Source organism: Haliaeetus albicilla, chromosome 12 (genome assembly GCF_947461875.1).
Source record: "Haliaeetus albicilla chromosome 12, bHalAlb1.1, whole genome shotgun sequence".
In the NCBI taxonomy this organism is placed as follows: Eukaryota; Metazoa; Chordata; class Aves; order Accipitriformes; family Accipitridae; genus Haliaeetus; species Haliaeetus albicilla.
Window position 1 is genome coordinate 29,844,137 of NC_091494.1, and position 16,796 is coordinate 29,860,932.

The 16,796-nt window shown below is 45.3% G+C and overlaps 1 long non-coding RNA gene across 3 annotated transcripts in view; it reads left to right on the forward strand.

The window, feature by feature from the left end:
* The window catches only part of LOC138688125 (uncharacterized), a 51,459-nt gene that overhangs the window by 28,531 nt on the left and 6,132 nt on the right, over positions 1–16,796 (forward strand). For 2 of the 3 annotated variants that reach the window (XR_011327175.1, XR_011327174.1), the window contains exons 4-5: positions 4,069–4,230; positions 14,769–14,879. This is a non-coding gene — a long non-coding RNA (uncharacterized lncRNA). Of the gene's footprint in view, positions 1–4,068; positions 4,231–9,934; positions 10,069–14,768; positions 14,880–16,796 lie in introns of all 3 variants that reach the window. The other variant, XR_011327176.1, reaches the window with a different exon arrangement.

A 16,796-nucleotide genomic window follows, 5' to 3' on the forward strand; every position in this document is an offset into this window, starting at 1 on the left:
CTGTGTAATATACAGCATCAGATGATGCCCTATGCTGTAAGAGCCCCTTCCACAAGGGCTCTGGCACTGCAGCGCCCACATTTTGGTCCCCAGACTGGAATCCAAACCCAGAGCTCACTCCTGAGCTCACTACCCAAGTTATAGGGACAGCTAAATATCTCAGAAGGCTAATGTTTTTACATGGATTAGGAAGAAGAGCTGCCTATTACCAGAGGACTAGTGTGGTAATTTTGAATTCTTGCCTAGTGCAATACAGTAATGTGGAGGGCATTTAATATCTGATTTGATCACATAACCTTCACAAAATAATTCTTCTTATAGAAATAGAGGCCTGCCAAATTTCCCTGCATGTTCAGTTGCCACTCACAGATCCTTGGAGAAAGGTGAGGCATTCAGTTATTGGGAACATATACTGACAATGGCCTTGTCTTCCTTTTTGATTGAACAGTAGACTCATACCAAACAGATTGCTCTCAAGAGAGGTGGAAATTGTGAAGCTGAATTTCTTCCAACTCTTGCCATGTCCAGCACTGAAGTCCTGTGTTAATATGTCTCAATGGTCATGCTGTTCAGGGAATTCATGTCCCTCAAGTTTCCTGCTTCAGGCCCTTCACCAAGTCTCTCCTCATTTCTTAACAGCTGTCCTCTCAGGACAGTAACACCAACTGCAATTAAGAGAGGACTACTGGACTGCTAGAGCAATGAATGTAACACCAATAGGAGACCACAACTACTCCATACAAAATGGACAAATGTTATTTTGGGTTGTAGTACCAAAACTATGTTTGTGGACACTGACAGTGGGTGTTTAATGAAACCACTAGTTTGGGTGTGAAGGAAAAGCAGTGTTGACTTACCTGGTTCGAATACAGCTGTGGACAGAGTTGAAAATAAAGCTGTTTAAGAATTGATCTATGGCAATACATGTAATATAACATCCTTGGAGGAGTTAAAATAGCCCCAAAAAGCCAATATGATTGTGTTCATAAAGCATATAGAAATAAGGAATCTAAGGGAAGCAGTTCAGATTTAGTAGACTGAAGACCACTTAATGATACCATAGTAGAGGTCCAGAGCAAAGGCATGCTAATTATCAGAAAAGAACTGATAAAAGGCAACAGTCACTTCATCACAGAAGCCAATCAGGTTGGTCAAGCATGATTACTTACCCTGGTAAACACATGTTGGCTGCTCTCGGTTATCTTCTTGTTTTTCACATCCTTATCAATAAATACCAAGAGGACATATTCTGTCATCTTTCAAATAACTAAAGTGAAACTGAGCATCTTACAGTTTCACTAATCCTTCTTCTTGCCTTTTTTAAAGGTGGGCATAACATTAGCCTTTTTCCAGTCATATGGGACCTTCCCTGTGTGTCATCATTTTTCACCAATGATAAACATAGGCCTTGTAATTACATGGGTGAACTCCTTCAGCATCCTTTGATGAGTCACACCCAGCCCCTTGGATATGAATACATCCAGCTTCACTTAGTAATTCCAGCTTCACTAAGTAGTAGGTTAGGACTTCCCCACTGTTGGTTATTTCTTTCCTTCTCAAACTCCATTGGAAGGTGCTGATGCCTAGGGACAAACTTTGCCTATGAAGACTGATGCAGAAAAGTTGCTGCATACTTAGGTGCTTTCTGTATCATCTCTCACTAGGTGGTCTCCCACATTCAGCAGTAGACACATATTTTCTCTAAACTCCCTTGCGCATCTGCCATGCAGAACTGTTATGCTTAATGTCCCTAAGTGCCCAAGCAAAGTTTTATATTCCTATTTTGTTGCCAGTCCTTGCCTCCACCTCTTGTATACTTCTGTGGTTTAGTTCATCAAGAAGTTTGCTGCTTAGCGAAGATGAAATTCCCAGTCTTACTGCAGAACAAGGTAGTTTGTTCCTGAGGTCTCAATAATTGTCCTTTAAACTGTAACCACCTCTCCTGAACAGTCTTCTTCACAGCTGCTGCCAAGTGTGTTCTAACTAGCAGTTCCTGAATACAATGAATTCCGGTCTTACGAAGTCTAGAGTGCTAATTCTGTTGCTTACCTCTACAGTTTTCCACTAGATCCTTCAGTTAGTCATCAGGTGGTTACTGCAGCCTGAGCTGCCATCTGGGATCCTATTTATCAGTAGTTCATCCATGCTTCCTGTACTCAGCATCGCTGGTCCAGTACTTACATTAGGATATTGTCATTAGCACAATCTAAGAACTTTTGGCACTGTTTGCCCAGTGCTGTTGCCCTCCCAGCAGATGTCCATATGGCTGAAATCCTCCCTAAGGCAGAGGAGACTTCTGCCTTTCTACTAGGTGTAGAAATCTTTCTTCACTACTTTGTCTTGGTCAAGTGGGCTATAACAGATCCCATCACAACATCCCTCATTCTCCTCCCATCTCTGATGGGATGTCTACAGTTTCACACTGGAGCTTTGCACAATCAAGGAGCACTTTAACATAAAGCATAAATCCTCCTCATCTTCCTTGTCTATTCTTCCTAAACAGTCCACACCCTCCCATGACCATGTTTCAGTAGTGGACACTATCACTCCTTATGTCCATTATTCTGCTGGTGTTCCCCTTCGCCCTTGCAAAATTTCTACATTTGCAGCTTTTCCTCTGTCACTTCTGGGCTTAAGTCCTCTTCCCATGATGAAGCTGATTTCACAAGTGTCATCAGTTTAGCAGTCTCATTGCAAAGACCTCTTTCCTTCTTAGTCCTCAAATACAGATGTCCAAAAATCTAAAGGAACTCAAAGATGAAGTTGCTAAGCTTCCAAACATGGTGTGGAAGATCCTACATAAAAATCTATTTGGGTACCACAGGACTGCCAGGTGACTAATGTAATCCCATGGTGTTAAAAGGTCTTACAGAGAAATCAAAAGAACTACCATGTGGTGAGGCTGATGGCTATACTGGACAAATCAGTAGAAATTATAATACAGAACAAAATTAATGGACACAGGAAAAAGTTACAGTCTTTCATGTGTATTTGTAAAGGGAAGTCTTATTTCACAAATCTGCTTGCTTCTCTGAAGGCCAGATAAAGCATGTAGATTTAACTATCAAGACTGCATCTGTAATGCTAAATAAATCTGCTCCTGTGTGCAGTCTCTGGTATCAGGCAAAATGGTGCATGATGCCTTGCAGCCAGCACTCGGTGCTTGTCACCACCAGAATTGTCTAGCTGCATCAGCACTGCATAACCCTTGGCTTGGGTCTCTGATGTTTAGCAAATGCCTACTTTCCCTTTCACACCAACTAAATAAAGTATAAAGCTGTAGCTATAGCTTTTCCCCTGAAGTTTTTAATAGGTGACATTAAATGATGGTATGGAGGGAAAATTGTAAACTGCAACACTGGCATCTGTGTGCACGTTGTTCACAAAAAAAAATGGAGCATTAGCTGTCAGAGCAGTTTTCAAAGGGTAAACCCCTTACTCTTTGGACTAGATTTGGAGGGATTAGAAATTGAGAAGAAAACTGTGAGAAAATAGATAGAAAAAGACTGGGAGGCCAACATGGGAAGTTATGGGGAACTTTCAGGAGAAAAGAAGACCTAAACTTTTACCCTTACCTCCAGATGTTCTTTCTGGAAGATAAAGATTGTATTAATTCATATTTGCAGGCAAACTAACTTGAAGAATTTTATTCCACAGATTTAAAAATCATGGTCATATGGATGCTCAGATAAATATCTTGTAAAAAGCTCTGGGATACACACCATCTGCTTTGGATTTGTTTTAATTCATAGAGATTATCAATCCCACCGAAGTGATAAGTTTCTGTGATATGACCTATTGGGCATTCCAGCTTCTTGCAAAGGAGTACTCTGTAATTTGAATTACTGGATCCAGACTCCATACAGATTTTTCTCCACGGCTCTCAGTAAGTTAGGCCACAGAAAACTAGCCAATTTCCTCTGTCTAAGCATCAGGCAGCCAAGATGACACCTGTCCTTGGGAAGAGGGATCTCCTGAAAGAGGCAGCAATGGCCTGATGCAAAACAAAGGGGGAAATGGATCCTGCCAGCCATTGACTTTCTGCCACTTCTGTTTCCATCCCTACAGGGCCTGGAGTCTGCTGGGACAAGAAGCAAACCACAGCACAGCCGGAATAGGCAGAAAGAGAAATCTCCAGATACAGATGGTCCTGCACAGACATACAGTGTGGGGAAAATGTTGGAGTGATGACATGCAGGCATGCTGAAAACAGATCCCATCCCACTTACTGTAAGTCCCTACAACATGATTTCCCTTCCCTTGTGTTCAGTGAGCATGAGCTGGTGAGAAAGAGGGGCACTCATAAGCACAGGTGAAGTATGAAAGCAAAGCACTGTCAAAGACTCTTGAATTTGTGGCCCAATGCAACCTCACTCTCTGCTCCACTTCTTAAAGCAGCATCGTCAGCCTTGTAACCTGTCTAGAAAGAAATTCCAGGACCAGTATCTCCATCTCATTGTCATGAAACCACCCTCAGGACTCCTACTTAGGTACTCCACTCCTTCACCCTGGACCAAGCTGACCAGGACCTCCTGTCCAATTGCAATGACAGGAAAAGAAGCATGCTTGCAAGCCTATGGGCTCCATTTCAGGCCCATTGCTCTTCCTTTCTGCCCAGAGAGAAACAACTAAAGCAAACCCAGCTGTACCATGTGGGAATCAACCAGCAAAGTTCAAGAAGGCATCTTCTTGGGCGTCAGTAGGTATGGTGTAAAATGTAACCTTGGCAGCAGTGAATGCTAGTACAGAAAGGTAGCTGAGTTGGTAAGCTCCCATCTAAGTCTTTGAAGGAACACAGCATCAAAGTCACCATCATACAGTTCATGCTTTCACAATAGCATTGAGTACCTTTGCTGCTCTCATTAGATTCCTTTAACCATGCAGCTACCCTAAAGCAGCCACACCATGGATTTCACAGACATTTTGAGGTCGTGTGTTCAAGTCAGGTGGGCACCCAGTTATAGAATCATAGAATGGTTTGGGTTGGAAGGGACCTTAAAGATCTTCGAGTTCCAAACCCCCTGCCATGAGCAGGGACACCTTCCACTAGACCAGGTTGCTCAAAGCCCCATCCAACCTGGCCTTGAACACTTCCAGGGATGGGGCAACCACAGCCTCTCCGGGCAACCTGTTCCAGTGCCTCACCACCCTCACAGTGAAGAATTTCTTCGCTACATCTAATCTAAATCTACCCTCTTTCAGTTTAAAGCCATTACCCCTTGTCCTACCACTACATGCCCTTGTAAAAAGTCCCTCTCCAGCTTTCTTGTAGGCCCCCTTTACGTACTGGAAGGCTGCTATAAAGTCTCCCCAGAGCCTTCTCTTATCCAGGCTGAACAACCCCAACTCTCTCAGCCTGTCTTCATAGGAGAGGTGTTCCAGCCCCCTGATCATCTTCATGGTCCTCCTCTGGACTTGCTGCAACAGGACCATGTCCTTCTTATGTTGGGGGCCCCAGAGCTGGATGCAGTACTCCAGGTGGGGTGTCACGAGAGCAAAGTAGAGGGGGAGAATCCCCTCTCTCAACCTGCTGGTCACACTTTTTTTGATGCAGCCCAGGATACGGTTGGTTTTCTGGTCTGCAAGCACACATTGTCGAGTCATGTTGAGCTTCTTGTCAACCAATACCCCCAAGTCTTTCTCCTCAGGGCTGCTCTCAATCCATTCATTGCCCAGCCTGTATTTGTGACTGGGATTGTCCTGACCCATGTGCAGGAACTTGCACTTGGCCTTGTTGACCTTCATGAGGTTTGTACGGGCCCACCTCTCAAGCCTGTCAAGGTCCCTCTGAACATCATCCCTTCCCTCCAGCATCTTGACCACTCCACACAGCTTGGTGTCATTGGCAAACTTTCTGAGGGTGCACTCAATCCCACTGTCCATGTTGTCAACAAAGATGTTAAACAGCGCCAGTCCCAATACTGACCCCTGAGGAACACCACTCATCACTGGTCTCCATTTGGACATCGAGCCATTGACCACAACTCTTTGAGTGGGATTATCCAGCCAATTCCCTATCCACTGAGTGCTCCATCCATCAAATCCTTGTCTCTTCAATTTAGAGACAAGAGTGTCATGTGGGACAGTGTCAAATGCTTTGCACAAGCCCAGGTAGATGACATCACTTGCTCTTACTTTATCCAATGCTGTAACCTTGTCGTAGAAGGCCACCAAATTTGTCTGGCATGATTTGCCCCTAGTAAAGCCATGTTGGCTGTCACCAGTCACCTCCTTATTTTCCATATGCCTTAGCATAGTTTCCAGGAGGATCTGCTCCATGATCTTGCCAGGCACAAAGGGGGGACTGATTGGCTTGTAGTTCCCTGGGTCTTCCTCTTTTACCTTTTTAAAAATGGAGGTTATGTTTCCCCTTTTTCAGTCAATGGGAACTTCCTCAGGTTGCCACAATTTCTCAAATATGATGGATGGTGGCTCAGCCACTTCATCCACCAGTTCCCTCAGGACCTGCAGATGTATCTCATCAGGTCCCATGGACTTGTGCACCTTCAGGTTCCTTAGATGGTCTCGAACCTGATCTTCTCCTACTGTGGGCGGTTCTTCATTCTCCCAGTCCCTGCCTTTGCTTTCTGTGACTTGGGTGGTGTGGCTGGAGCACTTGCCAGTGAAGACTGAGGCAAAAAAGTTGTTGAGTACCTCAGCCTTCTCCATGTCCCGGGTAACCAGATCTCCCGTTTCTTTCTGGAGAGGGCCCACGTTTTCCCTAGTCTTCCTTTTATCACCAACTTATCTATAGAAGCTTTTCTTGTTGCCCTTGACATCCCTGGCCAGATTTAATTCTATCATCAGGGCTTTAGTTTTCCTAACCTGATCCTTGGCTGCTCAGACAATTTCTCTGTATTCCTGCCAGGCTACCTGTCCTTGCTTCCACCCTCTGTAGGTTTCTTTTTTGTGTTTGAGTTTGTCCAGGATCTCCTTGCTCATCGATGTAGGCCTCTTGGTGTTTTTGCCTGACTTCCTCTTTGTTGGGATGCATTGCTGCTGAATTTGAAGGAGGTGATCCTTGAATATTAACCAGCTTTCTTGGGCCCCTCTTCTCTCCAGGGCTTTATCCCATGGCACTCTACCAAGCAGAGGCCAAAGTCTGCTCTCCTGAATTCCAGGGTAGCAAGTTTGCTGTGCACCCTCCTCACTGCCCTAAGGATCTTGAACTCCACCATTTCATGGTCACTGCAGGCAAGGCTTCCCTTGAGCTTCACATTCCCCACCAGCCCCTCCTTGTTGGTGAGAACAAGGTCCAGCACAGAACCTCTCCTCGTTGGTTCCTCTATCACTTGGAGAAGGAAGTTATCATCAACATATTCCAGGAACCTCCTGAATGGCTTATGCCCTGCTGTGTTGTCCCTCCAACAGATACCGGGGTGGTTGAAGTCCCCCATGAGGACCAGGGCTTGTGAACATGAGGCTGCTCCTATCTGTCTATAGAGGGACTCATCTGCTCAGTCTTCCTGGTTGGGTGGCCTGTAGCAGATGCCCGCTATAATGTCACCTGTCCCTGCCCTCCCTTTAATCCTGACCCATAAGTTCTCAGTCAGCTCCTCATCCATCTCCGGGCAGAGTTCCATGCACTCCAGCTGGTCATTGACATAGAGGGTGACACCCCCTTCTCGTCTCCCTCGCCTGTCCTTCCTGAAAAGCCTGTATCCTTCCATTCCAACACTCCAGTCATAGGACCCATCCCACCACATCTCCATAATGCCAATAAGATCATAGCTCTGCAGGCATGTGCACGTCTCTAATTGTTCTTGTTTATTCCCCATGCTACATGTGTTTACATAGAGGCACTTAAGTTGGGCCCCTGATGAAACTGACTTACTGGCTGGAGTAGCTGGAATTCCTCTGTACTGCCTTTCAGGTGCTCTCCTGCTGAACTGTGATCCCTCTCCAGGCTCTCGGCATCTATTGCTGGCACTGGTATCAAACTGGTAGGAGTGGGATGGATTGAGGTTCCCCTTCCCCAACAACTTTAGTTTAAAGCACTCTTCAGCAGCTTGGCAAGGCTATGACTGAACATGGTCTTCTCTTTCACTGACAGATGGACCTCATCAGCCCCCAGTAGACCAGGTTTCTCAAAGCAAGTCCCACAACCATTTGTTGATTTGCCAGATTCGACTGGCCCTTTCAAATCCCTTCCCTTTGACCGGGAGGACTGATGAAAAAACTACCTGTGCTCCAGAGTCCCATACCAATGCTCCCAGGGCTCTGTAATCCTCGATACTCCTCAGACTGCTCCTGGCTGTATCAGTGGTCCCTATGTGAAACAACAGCAGTGGATAATAGCCAGTGGACTGTACGAGGCTTGGTAGTGTCTTGGTGACATCTGTAATATGAGTCCCTGGTAAGCAGCACACCTCTCTAGAGAGTGTATCAGGTCAGCAAATGGGTGCCTCCATACCTCCCAGAAGAGAGTTGCCTACTACTATCACCCATCGCCTTTTCTTAGTTGCACTGGTTGTCTGCTGGGGAGCAGATCGGACTGCCTTACTCAGCTTCAGCATCTCTCCTGATGTGACAGGTCTTTCTTCTTCAGTCTGCAGAGTGGTGAAGTGGTTCTGCAAGGGCAACTCAGGCTCTGGGGGAAGTCTCTTCCTCCTGCTGGTCCTTGCAATTGCAAGCTTCAGTTCTTCTGCATTATTGCCCCCCCTCCGTTTTGTGTGTGCTGGTAGGGGAGTTTTTGGCTGTTTGGCCATGCTGTCTATCTCTGCCCCAGGAGAAAGGTGTAGGCACTTCCTGCAGTCTGAGGTCTGCACTGCAGCCTCTCACTTCAGCAGCTCCATCTGGGTGGAGGCATCGGCCACCACTGGGGTAGATGGTGCAGACCCCCCAGCTGGAGCTGCAGCCTTTGCTCTCAGATGAGTGCCCACCATTCTGCATTGAGGGTCAGGGAGGATGACTGCCCTTGACCTGTGCAGATGGTCACAGAATGGTACCCCGTTGCTGGATTATGTAGACTTCAAGTCTCTCCACTCAGCCAGTGGAATGTCCTTCCTTCAAAGAGGTGCCCTCTCTGTGCGCCCTTCCACACAAACTGCCATGCTACACCCTGTTTGCTCACTCTGTTCACAGTGCTCCTGGTCTGAGCGCTCCTTAGGGCTGCCTTTTGTAGGAGTGGGTGGTGGCCACCATTATTCCTGGCCCTGCCCACGCCTTGTCAGCCACTCTCTCTCACGAGAGCTGCCAGCTCCTGGTGGGTCTCCATGCTCTCCTGGGTTTTCCCCGGCTCAGGAATACCCCCCGTACACTGCAATCCCCCACCCCACTGTGGAATGTACCTGCACTGGAGCTCATCGCCTCAGCAAGTTGGTGGATATCAAAACAGTAAGTTCTGATGCAGGGACTCTCCCCACCAAATGCAGGGTGCTTTCCGAAAGATAAGTAGTTTCCTCCTTTGCACTGAACTTGCCCACTCTCTCATGTGACTTTTCCTGAAGATGGGCACCAATGGTATTAAACTTTCACCCCCTGCAAAAGTGGAGAGAATTAATTCACAGAAGCAATTAGCAGAAGATCTCAAAATAGCACTGATCTCACCCTGTCCCTTCAATATCATGTCATCAGCGGTTACCCTGGCAGGAGGCTTAGCAAGTTTTCCTCTTGTCCTATATGAGCTTAATGCAGAAGAAGCAGGGGAGCTAAAGATTGCCTAGGGCAGCAGCCTGCAACTATGACCAGGTAAGCCCACCTGTACTGTTTCTGGTGCACAGCATGAAATTCATGGTCTTCTCACCCACAAGCTATCTGTGAGCCTCCTATGTGAGGCCCATAATGCCCATTTAAAAAGAGATCCCTTTGTTGTCTCCCTCCCCATTAGTCAGCTCTAGGAGGCTGGAGAGAGCTCAGAGCTGCTCAGCTTCTTCTCAGGTAGGAAATCTCCTTTTGTGGATCAGTGTTTTCCCTATGATTCCTCACATGACAGGCCACACCTATTGCAAGAGAAACACAGCTGGCAACAGCCGTAAGTCCTTTCTGGAAGTGCAGGTGGCTGCCTTCTGCACCATGGGAGACTGCCCGGGTATGGCTCCAGCCTGGCCAAGTACTGCCTTTATGAAGGTAAAGACATGCAAGGTCTGTATAGCTACCGTGCAATGAGCTGCCACCTTTCGCAGTGCTACACCCAGCCTGTCCCAGTCCCACACAGCTGGATGAGTGTTTTTCTTAGCCAAGTATCTGCACTTCTAAGAGGTAGGAGTCCACAAACTCCTTCAGCAGTTTCCACTATATATCATCATTAGGATCAGATCCAGGAAGGAAGGTTGAAGAGATCAAAGTACCTGTGTCACAGGCAAGAAACCACCCAACTGTCTTCCAGTATCTCACAGGTGATTGCCCAGATGTTTCTGCATCCTTGTCCTGGTTTCAGCTGGGATAGAGTTAACTGTCTTCCTAGTAGCTGGTACAGTGCTATGTTTTGAGTTCAGTATGCAAAGAATGTTGATAACACTGATGTTTTCAGTTGTTACTAAGTGGTGTTTAGACTAAAGTCAAGGATTTTTCAGCTTCTCATGCCCAGCCAGCGAGAAAGCTGGAGGGGCACAAGAAGCTGGCACAGGACACAGCCAGGGCAGCTGACCCAAAGTGGCCAATGGGGTATTCCATACCGTGTGACATCCCATCTAGTATAGGAACTGGGAAGTGGGGGCAGGGAATCGCTGCTCAGGGACTAGCTGGGTGTCGGTCAGCAGGTGGTGAGAAATTGCACTGTGCATCATTTGTACATTCCAATCCTTTCATTATTGCTGTTGTTATTTTATTAGTGTTATCATTATCATTATTAGTTTCTCCTTTTCTGTTCTATTAAACCGTTCTTATCTCAACCCATGGGTTTTGCTTCTTTTCACGATTTTCTCCCCCATCCCACTGGGTGGGGGGGAGTGAGTGAGCGGCTGCATGGTGTTTAGTTGCTGGCTGGGGTTAAACCACAACAATCCTTTAGGCTGCCATTGCCCTCAGTATCTTGCAGCCCCTGTGCAACCTTGCTGAGGAGATTTCAAGGAGAACTGTTCCAGGATATTGATTGTGTTATTAGGAGCTTTACACCATCAAACAAGGAGTGGGACAACTGGGCAGCTGACAATACAGTCTCACTCCATTAACATGTGGAGATTGAGCACTGGTCAACTAATTTTTGTAAAAATTGCAGTTCTCTCTTCTGCAGCATCTGAGCTGTGAGGAAACCCAAGGATTCTGGAGTCCAAACATGGACTGACAAGTTGGGTTGTCAGAGATGATTTTGAATGCCCCAGTACTAACTAAAGAGTAATTCTCTGCCTCACAGATGTATGGCATTCTGGAATTTGGGGTTAGCTTTTTGGCATCACTCTCCTGCTGTTTCTAGAATGACTGCAAAGTGGGAAGGGTGAGACCCAGCACAAAGAGCAATGAGTTCACGGTGGAGCACAGAAACCTTAGTTACCTTATCTTAAAACAAAGCTGGTCCCACCATTAGCTGCCTTCTGCTGAGCAGCCCCATGGATAGCATTTGACTACAAAGTGAGAGGTCTGTGTTCTTCACTTTCCTCAGCATGGGAGGGATGTGTATACTCAGCATCCTTTCCTTGTCTCTGAGATCTTGGTCCTTTACCAATAGGTAAGGATGTGTTCTCTGTGTGTGCACTGTCCACAGCCCTGCCTTGAAGCTTGGCCAATGTGTAGGCAGGCACACCGAGCCTCTTTTAAGTTAAGTCCCTGTTGTGGTTTAACCCCAGCTGGCAACCAAGCACCATGCAGCTGCTCACTCACCTCCCTCACAAGGGGATGGGGGAGAGAATCAGAAGGGTGAAAGTGAGAAAACTCATGGGCTGAGATAAAGACAGTTTAATAGGTAAAGCAAAAACCACACATGCAGGCAAAGCAAAACAAGGGATTCATTCACTACTTCCCATTGGCAGGCAGGTGTTCCGCCAGGAAGGCAGGGCTCCATCGTGTGTAACGGTTACTTGGGAAGGCAAATGACATAACTCTGAATGTGTTCTTCCCCTTCCTTCTTCTTCCCCCAGTTTTATATACTGAGCATGATGTCATATGGTCTGGAATATCCCTTTGGTGAGTTGGGGTCAGCTGTTCCATCTGTGTCCCCTCCCAACTTCTTGTGCACTCCCAGCTTACTCACTGGTGGGGTGGGGTGAGAAGCAGAAAAGGCCTTGACTCCGTGTAAGCACTGCTCAGCAATCATGAAAACATCCCTGTATAATCAACACTGTTTTCAGCACAAATCCAAAACATAGCCCCATACTGGCTACTATGAAGAAAAATAACTCTGTCACAGCCAAAACCAGCACAGTCCCCTTGGTGTGTCACTGGCTGTCTACAAACACATGTGGTACACATTATTAACAGAGATAGTGGGTTGAGAAGATACAGTTGAAAAGGTGCTTTGCTGAGATACATTTGTGAAAGTATGCTTTTTTTCCTTAGGCTGCTCTGTTATGTTTCAGTTATGTCATTTATAGTTCTTTAGTAGGCTATGAGATCTTTGATCAGCTTTAACAGTCTTTTCTGCTAAATTATACCTCCAGCAGCATATTTAAGATTCCTTTCATCATCCTAAGCATTTTATCTGAGAAGCTAAATGTTCAAAAATTGTGACTTCTTCCATATTGTCTACATTGCAGCTTTTGGTGAGATGAGCAATCAACTCTCACTTATCAGACAGGGTGAGAGACCCAGGTGGTGAGATAGATCAGATTATTTGAGTTCTACAGAAGCCACGGGATCACTGTGCAATCTGAGTTACGTGAATGAAGTGTCTGTTCTGCAGAGATTACCAATGAATAACTGGATGCATTTAACAGTGCTTGAGGTTTTTAGGTGGGCTGTTGTTCAGGAGAAGGTCTAATTCAATCTATATTCATACATCTGCATAGACCAGATCCTGAGCAAATAACGCAAACTGAAACCCAGGCTGGAGACTAAAGCATGATGCAGATACTTGTAAGGTATTACAGACAGAAAGCTGATTTTGAACCACTGTTACTTGACCTAGTTTGTTGCTGATGAGGGCACTAGGTGTTTCTGGTGTTTCGCAACAGCTTCTCATTTCTGAGAGTCCAAGCAGCAGGGAAGAAATTACTCAGCTTGAGGAGCAATTGTTCTGATTTCTTTTCCTGCTTTTATTTCTTCAGGCTCTTTCTCTTTAGGATACTAAGACACCACTTTCATCTCTTTCATTTCCCCTGTGACTGCTAAACTGTTTGGCATTATGCCCAGAATAGTGAATGGCAGCCATTGCCTAAGCCCTCCTTTTAGGTGTCAGTTAGTATTTGCAGGAGTCTTACAAAAAGGGTGTTATTTCAGCATGGATTGCCTAAATTCACTTCCACCAGGAATTGAGTATGTAGTATCAGTGTCCTTATATTCTAGAAAAAAATATTTTGTTCAGTGCCTTGATTCTGCCTTAAAAACATGTATGGCAAAGTGAGACCTAGAAACTAAAAGACCACTTTCTAGTCTAATGCTTTTTCTTGACAGAATCTGTAACTCTTACAGAGTGGAATAGTATCCCCCCCAGAATAAATGGCATCATTTCCATTCTTGGATCAGAGTATTAACATATAGCACTTTCCACGTAAAAAAAAAAAAAAACGAACAAAAAAAACCCCAACAACAAAAATCACCCCAAAACAGCAGAGACTGGGATAGCGACAGATCCTTTCCCAGTAGATACAAAAATAATGTGGAATAGATCTACACTTATGACTATTCTAGAAAAGAACAATGATATAGGTTGGAGTCTGAAGTTCCCTGACTTGCTTATGATTTTCCCCCCAAAAAAAGAACTCAAATCACTACTTGTAGGATTTTCAGCTTGCAAGTGCTGTTGTTGGTCATGCTGTCAATATGGTACGGCCTGCCTAGACAGATCAGTTTGCTCTGTAGCCTGTGATGGACAGTCTGACAGAGAATGCCCAGCCTCTGCTGTAGCAGCATTTCTGCTGCCCTCTGTGTAAAATGAGAGCTCACGGGAATGTTAGCACAGGACAAGCAGAAATGTCAGAACACTGCTCTGTACAAAACTGCTCATCCCTACACTTCTGCTAGGATGTGGCTGGACACTGAACCCTGGAGATGGTAAGAGCACATTTTCCATATTAAAAGGTTATTTATCAATTCAGTGTAGATCTACTAAGGTGCATGATTTCAATGTTATGTACAGAATGTGCTCAGTCCATATTTTTGATGTGTCATCTGGTTAGGTAATGTGCCATTAAACTAACATTTCTGATAAATGTGGCTGAAGGAATGGGCTGAGAGAATTGCTGGAAGCAATAAATGATTTCCCAGGAAGAACTACTAAGGATCATAACTACCCAGACTTTAAACCTGCAGGTTGAAAAGCAGTGTGGGCCATCCATTCTTTACCATGGTGAATGTAAGCAAAAATTTCTGGGTGTACATGTGAGCACTTGTGAAGATAAGCTGATGTCACAGGTTGGCCATGAAGGGACCATAATGGCCTTGCTATCCCCTGTCCCTTCTGCTCTATTCAGAAATTAATTTCTACAGATCTTAATGCAGTTGTGATTTACCTTCACTACACATCAAGGAAAGTGAATGCATCTGTCCTAGGGGGAACTTTGATGACAAGTTTGTTGCTAAGTAGCTTCCCTCAGAGTGGTATTCTTGGAAGTCCTCAGAATGAGTTAACTGAACATGAGAAGCAAATAAAACCCACAATCTGAGATTAGAGGATGGGCAGATTTCAAATGTACACCACAGGTGCACCATTACTCACACTCCTCCTGTCTCCACAGCTAACATCAGCGGAAGAGATCTGGGCGGTAGATTCTGGCCAAGGAAGTGACATTCAGGATGCCCCTTCTATCACCCACCAAAGCAGCTGAGGGGCTCCTGTTACAGAGCAGGTGAGTGGGTTGGGCAAGCTGGGAGACCACTGGGTAGAAAAAGGTAATTGAAACAGGAAGTAGCCAGAAGAGGAGGAAGGAAGAGGAAGGAAAATAAGTAAGGAAGGAGCACAGTATTAACCCCTGCAGGCAACTGTGGCATAACATAAAATAAGCTGTATTTGTGAGATCAAAGGTCCATGTAGCCCAACTTTCTGACTTTGAAAGTGATGCCCAGGAAGGACCAGCATCTTGCCTATGGCAACATAGAGCAGTACTTGTCTAAAACTCTCCTGATTCCCGGTAATTAGTATTTATGGAAGCCCTGAGTGTGACATGATGGCTGGGTGTTTAACAGCTCATGGTGGATTTTTAACTGATGAATTTGTCCAAACACTTTATGAACCCATGAACTGTCCTTGGAACTTATGGCATGTTACTGTGATCCTCTACTGAGGCTAACTCATAGAAAGCAAACATCCACATATGCAGTTCAATTCACTTTGTTATTATCTTTGACTGAATGTTGCAAATATATATCTTCTTCGCACCTCATCCAAATTTTCATATGAAGTCACATATTTGAGGAAGTAAAAATAGTGATTAAACTGCAGAGAGCATCTCCCAGGTGCCAAGATAGACTATGCTATAGTTAATCTGCAGTACATATTTACACTACAGCAGGATATTTTTCTTGTAGTATTTTCAAGAGAAATTTTTTTCCAAACACTGAGACTCCCACCACTTCAGAGACTCCACCACAGCCCTACGTAATATTAGGAGATAGATTTCCTTGGTAGTCAGCTTAAATATTTCCTTAATTTCTCTCCACATCCGAGATGCTGAGAGAATCATACAATTCCCTGCTCCTCCTGAAGGGCAAATCAGTTGGGTAAAGCAGAACAGCTCCAGCAGAAAACAATGGGACCATGTCACCAGATAGCCAGCAGCCAGGGAGTCAGGGTGCTGGTGGCCCTTGTGGGAGATTAGCAGCTGGGGGTTTTAACAGTGCTTTCATCCCCTGTCCTGAGGAGATTCCCTATTCACCCCACTAAAGTCTATAAGGGACAGACCTTTCTCTCCATGCTTGTCACAAAGTACTTGGAAAGATTTGAGTTTATCCCAAAGGAGAAGTGAATTCTGAGTCCAAAGGAGGAGGGGATGCTGTTTTACATCTCAGTCAGGAGTGTGGCCTGAGAAAATATATCCCAAATCTGCTGCAGCTCAAGATGCAATGCCAACTTCACTCCATCACTGCTTTGCTAAGCAACACAGGTGTATGTTGCCTTCCTTCCAAATCAGTCCCTCAGGTCCCTCAAAGTGTCTGCTGCTCCCTGAGAAGTGCCTCAGATGGCCAGTATCTTGCAGGGTGCAAGGTCTCAGAGTAGAGCTGTCTCTTGACTGCACTGCTGTCTGCCTTATATATTTGCTAAGCCTGGCTTTCACCCCTTAGTGCCCCAAAGTATATGTTGTCTGCAGTCCTATCTGTGTTGAAACTCTGAATTAAAGAGAAATAATGCATGTAGAAATGGGAGAAAGAAAGGACGTCTTTGTAGGCCCTTTTCCTGGATGTATGGCAGATTCATTGGTAAATTCATGGAGAATTCAGCTGTTGAATTTAATTTTATTTCCTCAAACTTTGTCAAGAAGTTTCTTCCTTTAATACAGAATACTTCCAAAAAATTCTAGAATTGGAATAGTTAGCTCAGGAGATACAGATGTCCCTCTAGTCCAAGAGTTCATAGATCTGAGATCTTCTGCAGTGGGGCAGCAGTTCTGTTGGAACATATGTACTGTATCTATTTTAAACTTTCCCTCCAAGATGGTACTTTATGGCCACTTTGGAGCAGTGTTTTCCCCATGATCGGTTAGTACTTGTCAGCCGACAGGCAGCCCTACTCCACAAACAGTGTGGCAATGCCAAAGGCTATCATTCTG